Source organism: Callorhinus ursinus, unplaced genomic scaffold (assembly GCF_003265705.2).
Source record: "Callorhinus ursinus isolate GAN/ISIS: 27379988/994484 unplaced genomic scaffold, GSC_fseal_2.0 scaffold17, whole genome shotgun sequence".
Lineage (NCBI taxonomy): Eukaryota > Metazoa > Chordata > Mammalia > Carnivora > Otariidae > Callorhinus > Callorhinus ursinus.
This window is the reverse complement of record NW_027397079.1, coordinates 34,019,179-34,034,690: the sequence shown is the minus strand read 5'-3', so window position 1 is coordinate 34,034,690 and position 15,512 is coordinate 34,019,179. Positions and strand designations below refer to the sequence as shown.

General features: G+C 37.5%; 1 pseudogene; it reads right to left on the bottom strand.

Annotated features, from left to right (window-relative positions):
- On the bottom strand, positions 1-5,024 carry LOC112834572 (exocyst complex component 3-like; annotated as a pseudogene).
- Positions 5,025-15,512: the final 10,488 nt, after the last annotated feature.

Here is a 15,512-nt window from a genome sequence, read left to right as displayed (position 1 = left end):
CCTCATTTATTAAGCAGCAGAGTTTTAGAAGTCTTAATGCAGAAATGAGTGAAGACCAATGGGTGAATGAAGACAGGGCTCTTCCCTCTCCACACACCTTCTCACCATTGTGATAAACAATCTACCATGAGGCATTTTGCATTAGAATTCTTCCTCAAAAAGGTGTTTACAACAAAATGAGAGAGCTTGAAGAATCACAGCCAGCAGGGTACTTGTTCTCCAAGAAGCCGTATGCCCGACTACCTCACAAACATGCTTAGCCCTTCAAGAGATAGGCACGAGGGATTGAAACATCTAAGGTGACCCCTCAAGAGTCACTTTTGCTTTAATATATTTCTGAGGGTGGGGATGATGAGTGCAAATAATGTACATAAAGCTGAAAACTGACAGGTTATTTGAAAAGCTTTGCCATGTTCATACTAGCAATTATGATTTCCTTGAAGATGGGCATGTAGTTTAGATTCATCTGCATTGGGCCCTGTTCCAGAGTCTTGATGATGGTCTGCTTTGTGTCCTGCTGGGCCAGTGTCCCCTCACTTAGCCAGGAACATGTTGATGTGGTCATCCCTGGAGTCTGGGTGTTTGCTGATTAGAGTCAAGATGTCCACATAGAGCAGAGAAGGGTCAGTAAGCTTAATAACTTCTGCATTGGCAATGATAGTGTCACCATGTCCACCTGTATCTTCACCAAATCCACAAGCCAGCTTCTGGAACAAGAAGTGGAGTTTCTCAGCCTCCCTGCCCATCCTCTCAGAACCTCCCCATGCTCCTTGGTGCTCCAGAATGAGATGTGCTTCTGCATGATGACCCACAGGTATTCCACTTGCCATCCTCCTCTTTTTATATGGCTTTTTGATTTTGGCAAAAATCACTGAAATATTCTTCCACAGTGAGACAGATTATTTTTACAGTGTTTGACTCTAACAGCCACTTCTTTGTCATCAACTCATTGAGATGTTGCTCCAGATCTAGAAGATCTCCCCCAGAAGGCTTCTGCAACTCTCCTTTGCAATGGTGTCTGAAATCCAATCCATGTTTGGGTGGTTCAGAGATATGCCCTCTTCTACTTCATTTTTTCAAATACTCCCTTTTTAAACCAACTATAAATTCTTCAAAGCTCTGACAATTGATGGCTGTCATATGTTGAACATAGTGTGAGCATTGCTGACTTCTCAGCTGTTCTTCCTTATACAACTGAACTTCATCTTTGCATCTACTTATCAAAGAATTCATTTGCTAAAGATACAGACTAGTTTGTGTCACAAACCTTTGTTTTCACTTATCTGAGCAGCAACTTCAAAAATTTGTTCAAACATCTAGAAGGGAGTGTTACCCAGTAGTACCCACTTTGGTCAATCTTCAGGCTCAGCATCTTTTACCCAGTCTTTCTTGCCTGTTTCAAGTGCTTTTTGCAGCCGGATAATGTCTGAAGTGAGAATTGACATGTACCTGTGGAGCAGATCAGAGACTACTTTAGAGAAAGTAAAGATTCTGGGGCATGGATATCCCCTTCTGGCCAATTCCACATTCCCCGTCATCTCTGTGCTTGTGTAGGGGTTTGAGACCCATGTCAACCACAGGCTCATGATCTCATTTGCCTCTAGGTCTTCTGACTCAAGCTCTTGCATCTGTTTTCTCAGAGCCTGATGGAATATGTTCAGATGGTTTCTGAAAATCTCATAATGGGGAGGAAAACACTCAACCATCAGGTTTTTGGCAATGATGGGTTATCCAGGACATATTTCCTTATGATTTCTGGGTGGCAAATAAACCACATCTTGTTGGAATCCCTGGGGTCTGCCTGTGTGGCCTCAATTCTAGTATTCATGGTTCCATCCAACATGGCAAACATTTCCTCCTTGCAATTCTTGGGCCTCTTGGGGAGAAACCAAGCTAGTTTGCTCTTTTTGGCCAGATACACATTGGTCAATTTTTCTTCCTTTTGAATGATCCTGACAACTGAGACCAGCAAGTGGGGTCACAGGAGACAATGACCAGCAAACTCTGCAGCACCATCCACATTGCTTGGTCAGCTCATCTGAGAGCCCCTGCATGCTCCCAAAGTAGCCATGGATAAGGGTCATGTTGTGCATGTTCCCTCTGTTCATGTGGAACTGCTTATACGTCAGCCCTTCTTGGGAGAGAGCATTCTAGGTCCACCAGCTTCCAGTGGGCCTACAGGAATGCCCCTTGTTCAATGAGATCCTGTGTCTCCTCACAATTTGGGGTCCCCACAGGGAATGGGGAGATGTTCTTGAGTTCTTGAGATCCTGTGTCTCCTCACAATTTGGGCTCCCCACAGGGAATGGGGAGATGTTCTTGAGTTTCTCCAAAGCGGCAGTGACCTGGCTATGCCACATTACAGCAAACTTCATGCTCTCAATTGTACTATTGCTCAATAGTACTATTGCTCTCCAGTCTGCTGACATTGGCAAGGGATTTCTGGATGTCTCTGATGTCATTGAGTGCCTTATAGAGCTGGCTTAGGCCCGTGCAGCTAACCCATTCAACCACAAATGGATAGTGACCTTCCATCTGGCCTCTGTCGAGGCCCTTTTGCAGGCCTCTTTTCTGCCATGGTGCTCCACTTTGTCCAGCTGGCCTGGTCACTGAAGCAGCCCAGTATCTCTTTGGATCACCCTTGCAATATCTTCCTGATCTCTTCTTGGCGGCTAAAAAGCAGGTAAAATCCCCTGCACCTGTGATACTAGAGTCACCCCCCTCCTCACTGCCACTGGGCACCCTGCTGAAGTATCACCCAATTTCTTAAACATGTTAATCACAGTTAAAGTATGTCTTCTGTATTATATCTAGATCATCTGTAGGTTGTCTCCATTGTCTGTTTCTTTTCTATTGGTTTTTGGCTATTTGAGTCTCTCTATTGTCATTCATGGTAATTATTTACTTATTTATTTCTTAAAGGCAAAAAAGGAATAAAAGAGACTATCAACGTTGCCATATCTCAGCAACTAGAAGGAAGCAAAGCTTGGGGGCCCATCTGGAAGCTCATTTAGGTTGCTAAAGATAAATTAAGGCAAAGATAAAACTGATTCCAATCATTTTTATAGAGTACTGGATATTACGAAGAAACTCTGAATAATGCTACCTTCCATCAGAGAGGGTTTATTTATTTTTTTACTTATAGGTAGTTACGGTAGGGATTGATCACCTTGATACAATCAGGGAATGGGGAGCATGGAAGCTGATTTCAGGCTTTGTGAGAACTATCCTATTTCTAGTTTGAAGTAATCCTAAAGTAGGACCTTTCAAGAACATCAACTGAAAGCAAAGGTTGTTTACCTGGGCTCATCCATTTGCCAGGCCTTGAATGCCAATTTTCCCCTCCTCAGCATGCTGAGACTGGCAAAAGCTCTGCTTAGCTTTTTAGCTTCTTACCCGGTCCTTTCTTCCTGGCTTCTCAGCCTCTTACAGTGAAAATGTTAGGAATAAATAATATCCTCAGGGAAAAAGAAGGGCAGAAAGTCATGCTCACAGTTCTCCAATTCTCTTTTCTTCCAAACCTAGTCCCCTCAATTCCTAGCAGCCTTGATATCCCTCGACTCCATTTTTCTTCCTCCCAGCCCAACAGACTGCTGAGAGCTCTTAGCTTTAAAAGCCAACTTGACCTCCGGGTTGGTGCCAATAACTAGGGAAGAAACGGCAGAGACTGGTGAGCTCACTCAGTGTTCTTTTCTCTTGGATCTTAGCCTTTCAAGTTCTTACTGTGTTGCTTTATGATTACTTCAAACGGGTAATTTCAAGACAATTTTCATACAGTTTTAAATTTTTTCCCTTGGAGTGAGGGTTGGTCTGCTACAGCTACCCTATCATAACTATAAAATAATTAAAAAGCATAATATTTTATATAAAAATTAGAATTCTCAATTTCTCTGAAAAAAAAAAACTGGAAAAACTGGGCCCACATTCTTGCATGGGAATAATGGCTAGAGGTAAGTAGCTCCTGTTCTTTAATTTTAGGTATACGCTCTTCAGTTTTCTTTAATTATCTGGATTACTCAGTTATCTCTGAGAGTAAAAAAAGAAGTAGGTCCATAATCAAGCTTTGAGTAATGCTAATACCTAATTGTGTTGTATAAAAGGAGAGCCGAAAGCGATGTGAGAATGCATATTCAAAAAAGAAAAAGGAAAATTAGAAGATTGTTGTATCATGGAAGTCAAGGGAAGACAATGTTTCAGGATGGAGGGCGAGATGGCTGTGCCAATTAACTGTTCTAATTCTTCTATATTGAGGGACTGAAGTGTAATTAGTGATCTTGAAAGAGTATTTTTAGTAGAATAATGGAGATGACAGCCAGGTTGGGGTGGCTTAAGTACTGAATCAGAGATGTGGAAATAAAGTAGTGAATGTAGCGGGCTAGTGAAAAAGTCTGACAGGAGGGCAAGAGCAAGGATGTTACAGGGGGTAATAAATTTAAGATAAGAGTGGCCTTTCTTTACTGCCTTCTTCCCGGCGCCATCAGGTAGCCTTTCCTTGCTTTCTTGCAAGATGAAACACTACTAAGATATTTTCTTGAAGGCAAGAAAGAGTGAAAGGTGGTCAGCATTTTCATCTCTCAAAAAAGAAAGAAACAAGGCTCGCTGGGCTATCTGGAGGCCGATTTAGGTTGCTACCGAAAAGAGTAAATTAAGGCAGAGAGAAGGCTGACTTCAACCATTCCCCTGACCTGAGGAGTCACTGCATTGTCTGAAGTCACCCCCCTTTCCTGCCTTTACCAGAAACAGTCAGGAGACAGCAGCACAAAAGCTGCCTTTTTCCTTTTCAAAAGCAAGAGGAGGGCTGAGACATTTCCCCCTAGCTTCAGGGATCTGTTAATTGGCTCCCCAGTAAAATTACAGAAGCAGCCTGCCTGATAATGATTGTAAATGACAGAGACGATCAGGTTTACCTTGTGACGTCCCCAGGGGACTTGCAGTTAGTTTAGTCTGAACTTAGCATCAGCTGCTCAGGTACCTTTCTTCCCAGCACGGTAGCTGGACTCATCCTGTATACTTTCAAACCTCATTAGTGTTAAGGCCTTCTCTCCCTCTCCCTCCCATCCCCCGCAGCCTCCTGCCTCTCACTGTCCCCCTCCTCCTCAATTTCCAGGACTCTGGAAGCATGCCAATCCAATAGAGAAACTGAAGTAAGATTACTTGCAGAGGTTGGGCTCTTTTGTCTTCTGGCCTGGAAGAAACAACTCATGGCTTTGAGCTGTGGGCTATTGTCCCTCCAGGAAACTACACACCAACTTCACTGAACTCCAACCTCCATTAACTCCTTTATAGTCGAAGGTACTCAGCTCGAGGATTTTATAGTTCATTAGAGGTGTTTGGAATGTACCGTAGGTCTTAAATAGAAGTTAATATGCCAAATAGCTAAATGTTAAAGGAGGCAGTTTTCATTAAAACCAAATCTCCAATCTTTTAATTTTCTAGAAGCCACTGTGTATGTGGGTGTAGTTATATATGTATGCATATGTATGTGTGTGAATATGAGGATATTTAATATATTAGATATATATTACACATTACATATACATATATTATAATACATGTGATCTATGTGTGTATGTATATGTATGTATGGGCATATATATCTCTCCAAACTTTAATGTATGGATTACTTATGGATCTTGTTAAATTTAGATTCTGATCCAGGAGGTCTGGGATGGAGCCCACTTTCAGGTAATGTAGGTATTGCTGGTTTGGGGACCACATTTTGAAAAGCAAATCTTAAAGAGATCTTTGCTTATTCCCTCCAGCTTCTTCATCTTAACCTAACTGCCCTACTCCTCAGTTCTGCTCAAATGTTGCTCCCGTGTCTCTTCAGGCTAGCAATCCATTTGATAGAGGGCATTTTTGCTATTTCTCAAAATAACAAAAACTTAGCTATTGAGTAAAGTAGACTCTGGATTGGTATTCTGGTTTCCTTTTCCAGACAAGTACACTGGGAAATACCAAAGATGGTGTGAAATTTTTATTACTTTACTATTCTTTCTTTAATTTGCTAAATTGAGGAATGACTTCATGAATTTTTTATTAATTTTTATCTATTTCTACATATGCATATAAGATTAGAAATTCACTTTTTGTACTGATTTGTATGTTTACCACAATTTTTTTTATTGTGGTCAAAAACATAAAATTTACCATCATTACCATTTTTCAGTGTACCATCCAGTACATATAGTGTTAACTAGAAGCACATTGTTGTACAACAGAGCTCTAGAACTTTTCATCTTACAAAACTGAAATTCTGTCCACTGATCAACAACTCCCTTTTTGCTCTCCCCCAGCTCCTGGCAATTATCATTCTCCTTTTTATTTCTAAGAATTTGACGGCTGTAGATAGTCTGTATAAGTGGAATATTCAGTACCTGCCTTTTTGTGACTGGCCTGCCTCACTTAGTAAAATGTCCTCAAGGTTCATCCATGTTGTAGTATATGATAGAATTTCCTTCTTTTTTAAGGCGGAAGAGTATTTCATTATATGTATATGCCACATGTTCTTTATCCATTCATTCACTGATGGGCATTTAGTTTGCTTCCACCTCTTGGCTCTTGTGAATAATGCTGCAGTGAACATGGGTGTGCAAATATCTCTTCAAGGTCCTGTTTTCCCAGAAATGGGATTGTTGGATCTTATGGTAAAATTCTATTTTTTTAAGGAGCCTACTTTCCCACAGCAGCTGCACCATTTTATATTCCTACCAACAATGCACACATTTCCAATTCCTCTACATCCTCACCAATATGTATTTTTTTTTTTGATAGTGACTATCCTAGGGGGTGTAAGTTGGTATCTCATTGTGATTTTGATTTGCAAAATCCCTGATAATTAGTAATACTGAGCATCTCTTCATGTGCCTGTTGGCCATCTGTATGTCTTCTTAGAAAAGTGTTTATTGAGGTCCTTTACTCATTCTTAAACTGGATTGTTTAGGGTTCTTTGTTGCTGAGTTGCAGAAGTTCTTTAAATATTTTGGATATTAACTGCTTATCAGATGTATGGTTTGAAAATGCTTTCTCCCATTCCATAGGTTGCCTTTTCACTATGTTGATTGTTTCCATTGCTGTGCTAAGGTTTTTAAGTTTGATGTAGTTCCTTCTCTATTTTTGCTTTTGTTGTCTGCGCTTTTGGTGCCATATCCAAGAAATCATTGCCAAATCTGATGTCATGAAGCTTTTCCCTTTCCTATTTTTTATTCTAGAAGTTTTATAGTTTGGGGATTTATGTTTAGGTCTTTAATCTATTTTAAGTTAGTTTTTGTATATGATGTAATGTTAAGGGTCCCAATTCATTGTTTGCAAGTGTATGTGTATATCTTGTTTTCCAATAACCATTTTTTGGAGAAGCACACCACAAATTTTAATATATAGTCTTTCAGTTATCATTTAGATCTCAAGTTTGTAATATCCATTACAAAGTTTTAAATTTGACCCATGGTTGATTTAGTTTTGTTGTTGTTGTTGTTGTTGTTTTATTTCCAAATATGTTGGTAAATTTTATTTGTTGAGGTCTGGATATTTGCTACCAATTTTGAATTTTATTGCCATATGGTTGGTGTGGTATCATTGGTTCATAGAGACTGATGTTCTTGATGACTCCATAGGAAATTAAAACATATAATATGTGTGCTGGAAAAGAATGTCCATTTGCTACTTGTTAGATTAGTTACCTATCTATCTATCATCTATCTACCTATCTATATCTATCTATCATCTATCTATGATATCATCTGCCATCTATCTACCTCCATTCGATCAAGCTAGTTAACTCATTTGTATTATTCAATGCAAGTACTAATTATTTTTCGGCTTGATCTATCACTTTAAGAAAAGTGTGTTAAAATTCTTCTGTATGATTGATTTCTCAATTTCTCTTCATAATTTTATCAGTTTTAGTTTTATATATTTTAAGGATATCTTATATGCATGATTTAGTTGAAGATTAGTATTTGGTTTACAAAATGAAATTTTCTTCAGTAATGATTTTTGATTTAAGGTATACTTTATCTGATACTAATAGTACCATTTGATTTGGTCCATATTTTTCTAGTATATCCCTTTATTTTCTTTGTTTCATATTTTCTGAATCATTATATTTTATGCTATAAACAGCATGTAACTTTTAAAAATCTAAGCTGAAAATCTTTATCCTTTACAGAACAAGATTGCCCCTTTTACATTTATTTAATATCTTATGCATTTGTATTTCTTACTACCCTTTACATTTTTTTTCCCTATATGCTATTCTTTTAATTTGCTTTTCCAAAAAAAAGGCTAGGTTCTCATGAATTGAGTCAACATTTTTGGATTCCATTTTTTTGTCCCTTTACTGATTAGTTTCTCTCAAGTGATTTGGAAATAATGTATTCTTCCCTTTGTCCTTAAGGTTTATTCTCCAGTTTTTTTTTACATGCTAAAGATTTAACAAAGACTAACGTTAATAATTATCTCTGCCCTCCTCCTGAACAATGATATGATGTAACAATAATTTTACTTAATCACACTTCTTTCAAATCCCCTATTATTTCTATTTGGTTATATTAGTTTCAACTTGTTTTTACCCCTTCTATTACTATTAGTAGTAGTATTACAACTGATATGTATTTATATTTACCTCAAAAAATCCCACTTAATTTCTTATCATTGGTCCTTATATATTTCTCTATCATACTTCTTTCTGAAGTTTGTCCCTTACTAGTTCAATGTTTTTAAAGTGTTATGTTTTCAGTCTTTGTTTATCTAAAACTGTCTTTATGTTTACCCTTCCCCTTTGAATGGTAATTTAGATAGTATAAATATGCATATTTTTATAATTTTTGTTATTTTCTTCCTCAGCATTTTGATGTTATTGGTCCATTACCTTTTCTTAATTTCTCAAGGGTAATCCCTTAGTAGGGAATCTTCTTTCCTGTCCAGGTATGGATATGTCTATATGTAGAATCATTTTAATTTTCCATTATTTGAGTGAGTTCATGATTCACTGGACTTCTTATGTTTCAGGATTCTTATATTTTATCAGTTCTAAAAATTTTATGACTTTTTTTTAATCTTCCCCATTATCTTGCTGTTTGGAAATTGAATTATTTGTATATTAGACTTTTTCATTCTCTCTTTCATGTCCCCTAACTTTTCTTTCATATTTTCCCTTCGCTTATTTCTTTATTTTACATTTTATGTAAATTATTTAGATTTATCTGTATCTAACATTGCTTACATTCACATATTGAATTTTTATGTAATCAGCTATTTATAGAAGTTCTGTTTCTTTTTCAACTCTGCCTGCTTATTTTTTCACAGTATCCTTTTCTTTCATTATGATTTATAATTATATCTTTTTAACCTTTTTCATCATTTTAAGTGTATCAATTTTATGGTCTTTTTCAGATTGTTCTAATATCCAAAGTCTGGAGTCATGCTAACCCTCTTGTTTGATTTGTCCACTGACTCTGATTTATGAGGATAATTTCCTCTTTCCATTTCTAATTTTTTATTGCAGGCTATTGTCAGTTTTTAGAAAATTTTGAATTCATGACCACCCCCCCCACATACCAGTGGAGTCCTGTTTGCCCTGTGTTGTAAAATTCTTTCCTGCAAAGCATTATTCATTACTTTCTACCAGTTATCTCGAGAATGTTGTTTGTGTAGAACCAGATTTTTTTCCATTACTTTCTCAGTTTTAAATTCCCATCACACAGGGTCTGAATTTGGATACTACATTTACATATAATATGAACTTGGGGCTTCAATTTCTCATGATAGGTGTTTTTCACACCAGCATCCCTAAGCAGAGGTAACGTTTTTTTTGTGCCTTTCTTGGGCCAGTATGATGAACTTGTTTATTGCCTCTTACTCAGATAAGCTGATCTTTCCCAGGTGATGGCTATGTTGGTCTGTTATCATCTGTATTTCTTGGCTCCACATGGCATTACAATCCCAGCCACTGACTAAACAGTCCTATGTATGAGTCTTATATCTCTCACAGACACTCTCTCTGAATATGACCTCCCTCTTGCTTCTGGCTGGTTTCCACTTCTTTCAAAAACTGCTGTATGTTTAAAAATTCTGTTATAATTTACCTAGCATTTCTGAGTATTTGTAGAAGGAAGAAATCCATTTGAATTCATTTAGTCATACTGTTGAAACCATCAGTGTTAGAGTGATCTTTCAAAATATAAATGACAACACATCATTCCATTATTTACAATTGTTAAAGAGCTTCTTAATGTACTTAGAATAAAATGTAATCTGTTTCTCATGGTCTAAGACTCTTACTTAATCAGGTCCTGCCTATTTTTTCAATATCATCTCATGTAACTCTTCCTGTGGCTTATTCACTATTCTCTAAACATACAGGCTTGCTTTCTTTTCTTGAACATGCCAACTTCCCTTTCCTAAAACAGTGTTTCCACGGAATCCTTCCCACCCTTCGGTGGTCTCTGATCACCACATTCTCTATCACATCAACATGTCTAATTCTTTTCTAGTATGAATGAGTACAGAAGTAATGTTCAAAATCCTCTAGTTCAATTCTCTGCTTTTATAAAAAAGTAAAATGAGCTGGGAAAGTGGCAGAGAAAGTTTTAAGAACTTGCTGGGCAAGTTCTCTTAAGATCTCTCTTGAAACCATATGATAATTATCATATGGTTTCACTTATTTGTGGAACATAAGGAATAGTGTGGAGGACATTAGGAGAAGGAAGGGAAAAATGAAGGGGGGTAATCAGAGGGAGAGATGAATCATGAGAGACTATGGACTCTGAGAAACAAACAGGGTTTTAGAGGGGAGGGGTGTGGGGGGATGGGTTAGCCCAGTGATGGGTACTAGGGAGGGCACATACTGCATGGAGCACTGGGTGTTATATGAAAACAATGGATCATGGATCACCACATCAAAAACTAATGATATATTGTATGGTGACATAACATAATACAATTAAAAAAAAAAGATCTCTCTTGAAGATCCTCTGTTCAATGAGATATCTAAAACAAGTACTCATGTTTCCTGATTCCCCTGCCCTATGTTCCTTCTGGTGACTACTCCATTGATTATAGAAGGCCCACATAAGGGATTTGGGAAGACAATAGATAGACTATAGGGTGATCCATGACCTCCCTCCCACTTATATGATGAATTTTGTGGAATATACAGACATATTAGTTTTCTGGGGAGGAAGGATGTAACTTCATCCAATTTTCAAAAGAGTCAAAGCCTAAAAAAATCTTAGAAACTACTGGCATACATATTATTTATGAATTATTAAGTTTCCTGCATATTTTCTCTTGTCTTCATATCAGTTCTTCTATAAATAGGAACTGAACAATCATTATAGAGGTGAAAGACCTATATTCCAAAAACCATAAAACATTGATGAAGGAAACTGAAGATGATACAAATGGGAAGATATTCCATGCCCATGGATTGAAAGAATATTGTTAAAATATCCATACTACCCAAAGCAATCTACAAATTTAATGCAATCCCCATCAAAATACCAATAGCAATTTTTCACAGAATTAGAACTAATAACACTAAAATTTGTATGGAACCACAAAAGACTGTGAATAGCCAAAGCAATCTTGAGAAAGGAAAACAAAGCTGTAGGTATCACCACTGCAGATTTCAAGGTACACTATAAAGCTACAATAATCTAAACAACATGGTACTGGCAGAAAAAATACACATTTAGATCAAAGGAACAAAATAGAAAGCCCAGAAATAAACCCACACTAATATGATCAATCTATGATAAAAGAGGCAAGAATATAAAATGGAGGAAAGCGTCTCTTCAATAAATGGTGCTGGGAAAACGGGACACCTATATGCAAAAAAATGAAACTGAAACACTTTATTATGCCATATACACAAAAATAAAGTCAAAATGACTTAAAGACCTAAATATGAGATCTGAGACCATAACACTCCTAGATGAAAATATATGCAGTAATCTTTGAGATTGGACATAGCAACATCTTTCTAGATAGGTCTCCTCAGGCAAGAGAAACAGAAACAAAAATAAATTATTGGGACTACATCAAAATAGAATCTTTGGCACAGCTAAGGAAATCATCAACAAAATGAAAAGGCAGCCTACTGAATAGAAGATCTTTGCAAATGACATATCTGAGAAGGGGTTAATATTCAAAATATATAAAGTATACAATTCAACACTAAAAAAATCCAAATAATCCAGCTAAAAAATGGGCGGAGGACCCGAATAGACATTTTCCAAAGAAGACATCCAGACGGCCAACACACACATGAAAAGATACTCAGCATCACTAATCATCAGGGAAAAGCAAATCAAAACTACAACGAGATATCACCTAACACCTGTCAGAATTCTTATTATCAAAAAGACAAGAAATAACAAGTGTTAGTGAAGATGTGGAGAAAAAGGAACCCTCGTGCACTGTTGGTAGGATTTAGTCAATATAGTAAATCAGTGTAGCCACTGTAGAAAACAGGGTGGAGTTTCCTCAAAAGATTAGAAATAGAAATATGCTACAATCCAGTAATTCCATGACCCGATATCTACCCAAAGAAAACAAAAAACACTAATTCAAAAAGATATACGCACCCAGGTTTATTGCAGCATTATTTAAATAGTCAAGATATAAAAACAACCTAGGTGTCCATCAATAGATGAATGAATAAAGAAGATGTGGTGTATATGGGTATACACACACACACACACACACACACACACACACACACACACACACACTGGAATATTGCTCAGCCTCAAAAAGAAAAAATGAGATCTTGCCATTTGTGACAAGTTGGATGGACCTAGAGGGTATCATGCTAAGTGAAATAAATCAGAAAAAGACAAATACCATATGATTTCACTTATATTAGAATCTGAAAACAAAACAAATGAACAAAGTAGAAACAGACCCATAAATACAGAGAACTGGTGGTTGTCAGAAGGGAGAGGGATGGGAAAAAGGGGTGAAAGGGAGTGGAGGTACAGGCTTACAGTTATGAAATGAGTAAGTCATGAGGGTAAGAGGTACAGCATAGGGAATATGGACAATGGTATTGTAATAGCACTATATGAGGACAGACGGTAGCTTCACTTGTGGGTGACCATAGTATGACATACAGAGTTGTTGAATTACTATGTTGTATACCTGCAACTATTGTAAGATTGTGTGTCAACCATACTTCAATAAAATAAAGGACTGAACAATCATTATGAATTAAGAATCCACTATATTGGTCAACTAATCTTTGACAAAGCAGGAAAGAATGTCCAATGGCAAAAAGACAGTCTCTTCAACAAATGGTTTTGGGAAAACTGGACAGCCACATGCAGAAGAATGAAACTGGACCATTTCCTTACACCACACATAAAAATAGACTCCAAGTGGTTGAAAGACCTAAATGTGAGACAGGAGTCCATCAAAATCCTAAAGAACACAGGCAGCAACCTCTTTGACCTCAGCTGCAGCAACTTCTTCCTAGAAACATTGCCAAAGGCAATGGAAACAAGGGCAAAAATGACCTATTGGGACTTCATCAAGATAAAAGGCTTTTGCACGCAAAAGAAACAGTCAACAAAACCAAAAGACAATGACAGAATGGGAGAAGATATTTGCAAATGACATATCAGATAAAGGGCTAGTATCCAAAATCTATAAAGAACTTATCAAACTCAACACCCAAAGAACAAATGGTCCAATCAAGAAATGGGCAGAAGACAAAACAGACATTTCTGCAAAGAAGACATCCAAATGGTCAGCAGACATATGAAAGTGCTCAACATCGCTCGGCACCAGGGAAATCCAAATCAAAACCTCAATGAGATAATCACCTCACACCAGTCAGAATGGCTAAAATTAACAAGTCAGGAAATGACAGATGTTGGTGGGGGTGCCGAGAAAGAGGAACCCTCCTATACTGTTGGTGGGAATGCAAACAAGTGCAGCCACTCTGGAAAACAGTATGGAGGTTCCTCAAAAAGTTGAAAATAGAGCTGCCCTATGATCCAGCAATTGAACTACTGGTTATTTACCCCAAAGATACAAATGTAGTGATCCAAAGGGGTACATGCACCCCAATGTTTATAGCAGCAATGTCCACAATAGCCAAACTATGGAAAGAGCCAAGATGTCCATCGACAGATGAATGGATAAAGAAGTGGTATACATATATATACAATGGAATATTATGCAGCCATCAAAAGGAATGACATCTTACCATTTACAACGACATGAATTATGCTGAGCGAAATAAGTCAATTAGAGAAAGACATGTATCATATGACCTCACTGATATGAGGAATTCTTAATCTCAGGAAACAAGTGAGCATTGTTGGAGTGGTGGGGGGTGGGAGGGATGGGGTGGCTGGGTAATAGACATTGGGGAGGGTATGTGCTATGGTGAGTGCTGTGATTGTGTAAGACTGTTGAATCACAGACCTGTACCTCTGAAACAAATAATACATTATATGTTAAAAAAAAAAAAAGAAGATGGCAGGAAGGGAAAAATGAAGAGGGGGAAATTGGAGGGATAGACGAACCATGAGAGACTATGGACCCTGAGAAACAAACTGAGGGTTCTAGAGGGCAGTGGGGTGGGTGTTGGGTTAGCCTGGTGAAGGGTATTAAAGAGGGCACGTACTGAATGGAGCACTGGGTGTTATACGCAAACAATGAATTATGGAACACTACATCAAAAACTAATGATGTAATGTATGGTGATCAACATAACAATAAAAAGATAAAAACTAATGATGTATGGTGATTAACATCATAATAAAAAATATTTCTTGGATCTGAAAAAAAAGAATCCACTATATTGTCAAAGGATCTAGTTTTATGACTTGTATTAAAATGTTGCCATTTATAAGTAAAGGGTTTGCTTCTGGAGTTATGGAATCACTTTGCACATGAGTCTAGGGGTATTTTGACAATTTTATTTATCAAGACTGGCAATATAAGTATTCGAATGTTGGTGATAGTGCAAATACCTCAATATTTCTTTAGCCATATTTCTGGTATCCAATCCCCTATAATATTGAAAAATAAAGAATTGCTCATTCTGATTTCTCTGCTGTGTTGGAAATGAGATCATTTGTGGGATATGCTTTTACTCTGGAGAACTGAGATTGAGATGCTAATCAGATTGGTTGATATGTGCACAGCAGATCTGTGGCTTTTAAATAAGCATAGGACTAATCTCCACTTTTTTTCCCTCAGGAATATTTTGTTTCTACCAAATCTGCTATGTGTTTAAAATGACCCAGTGAATGGAGAGAGGAATGATACTACCTTTGAAGTAGATGTTTGGTGGAATGTCTTCCCAGACCATTAACCATCTTCCCTTTCTTCCCTGAGGACAAGTCCTTCACTGGGGGCACTCTGCTCCTCAGCCATTGATAGCTGGGGTGGGGTGGCCAAAGCTGAACCCACTACATACTTTTTTTCAGAAATTAGGATCTGAGATTCAGAGACAGCCGGTGAAATCTTTGATGCACCTATAATCCTATTTACAAATG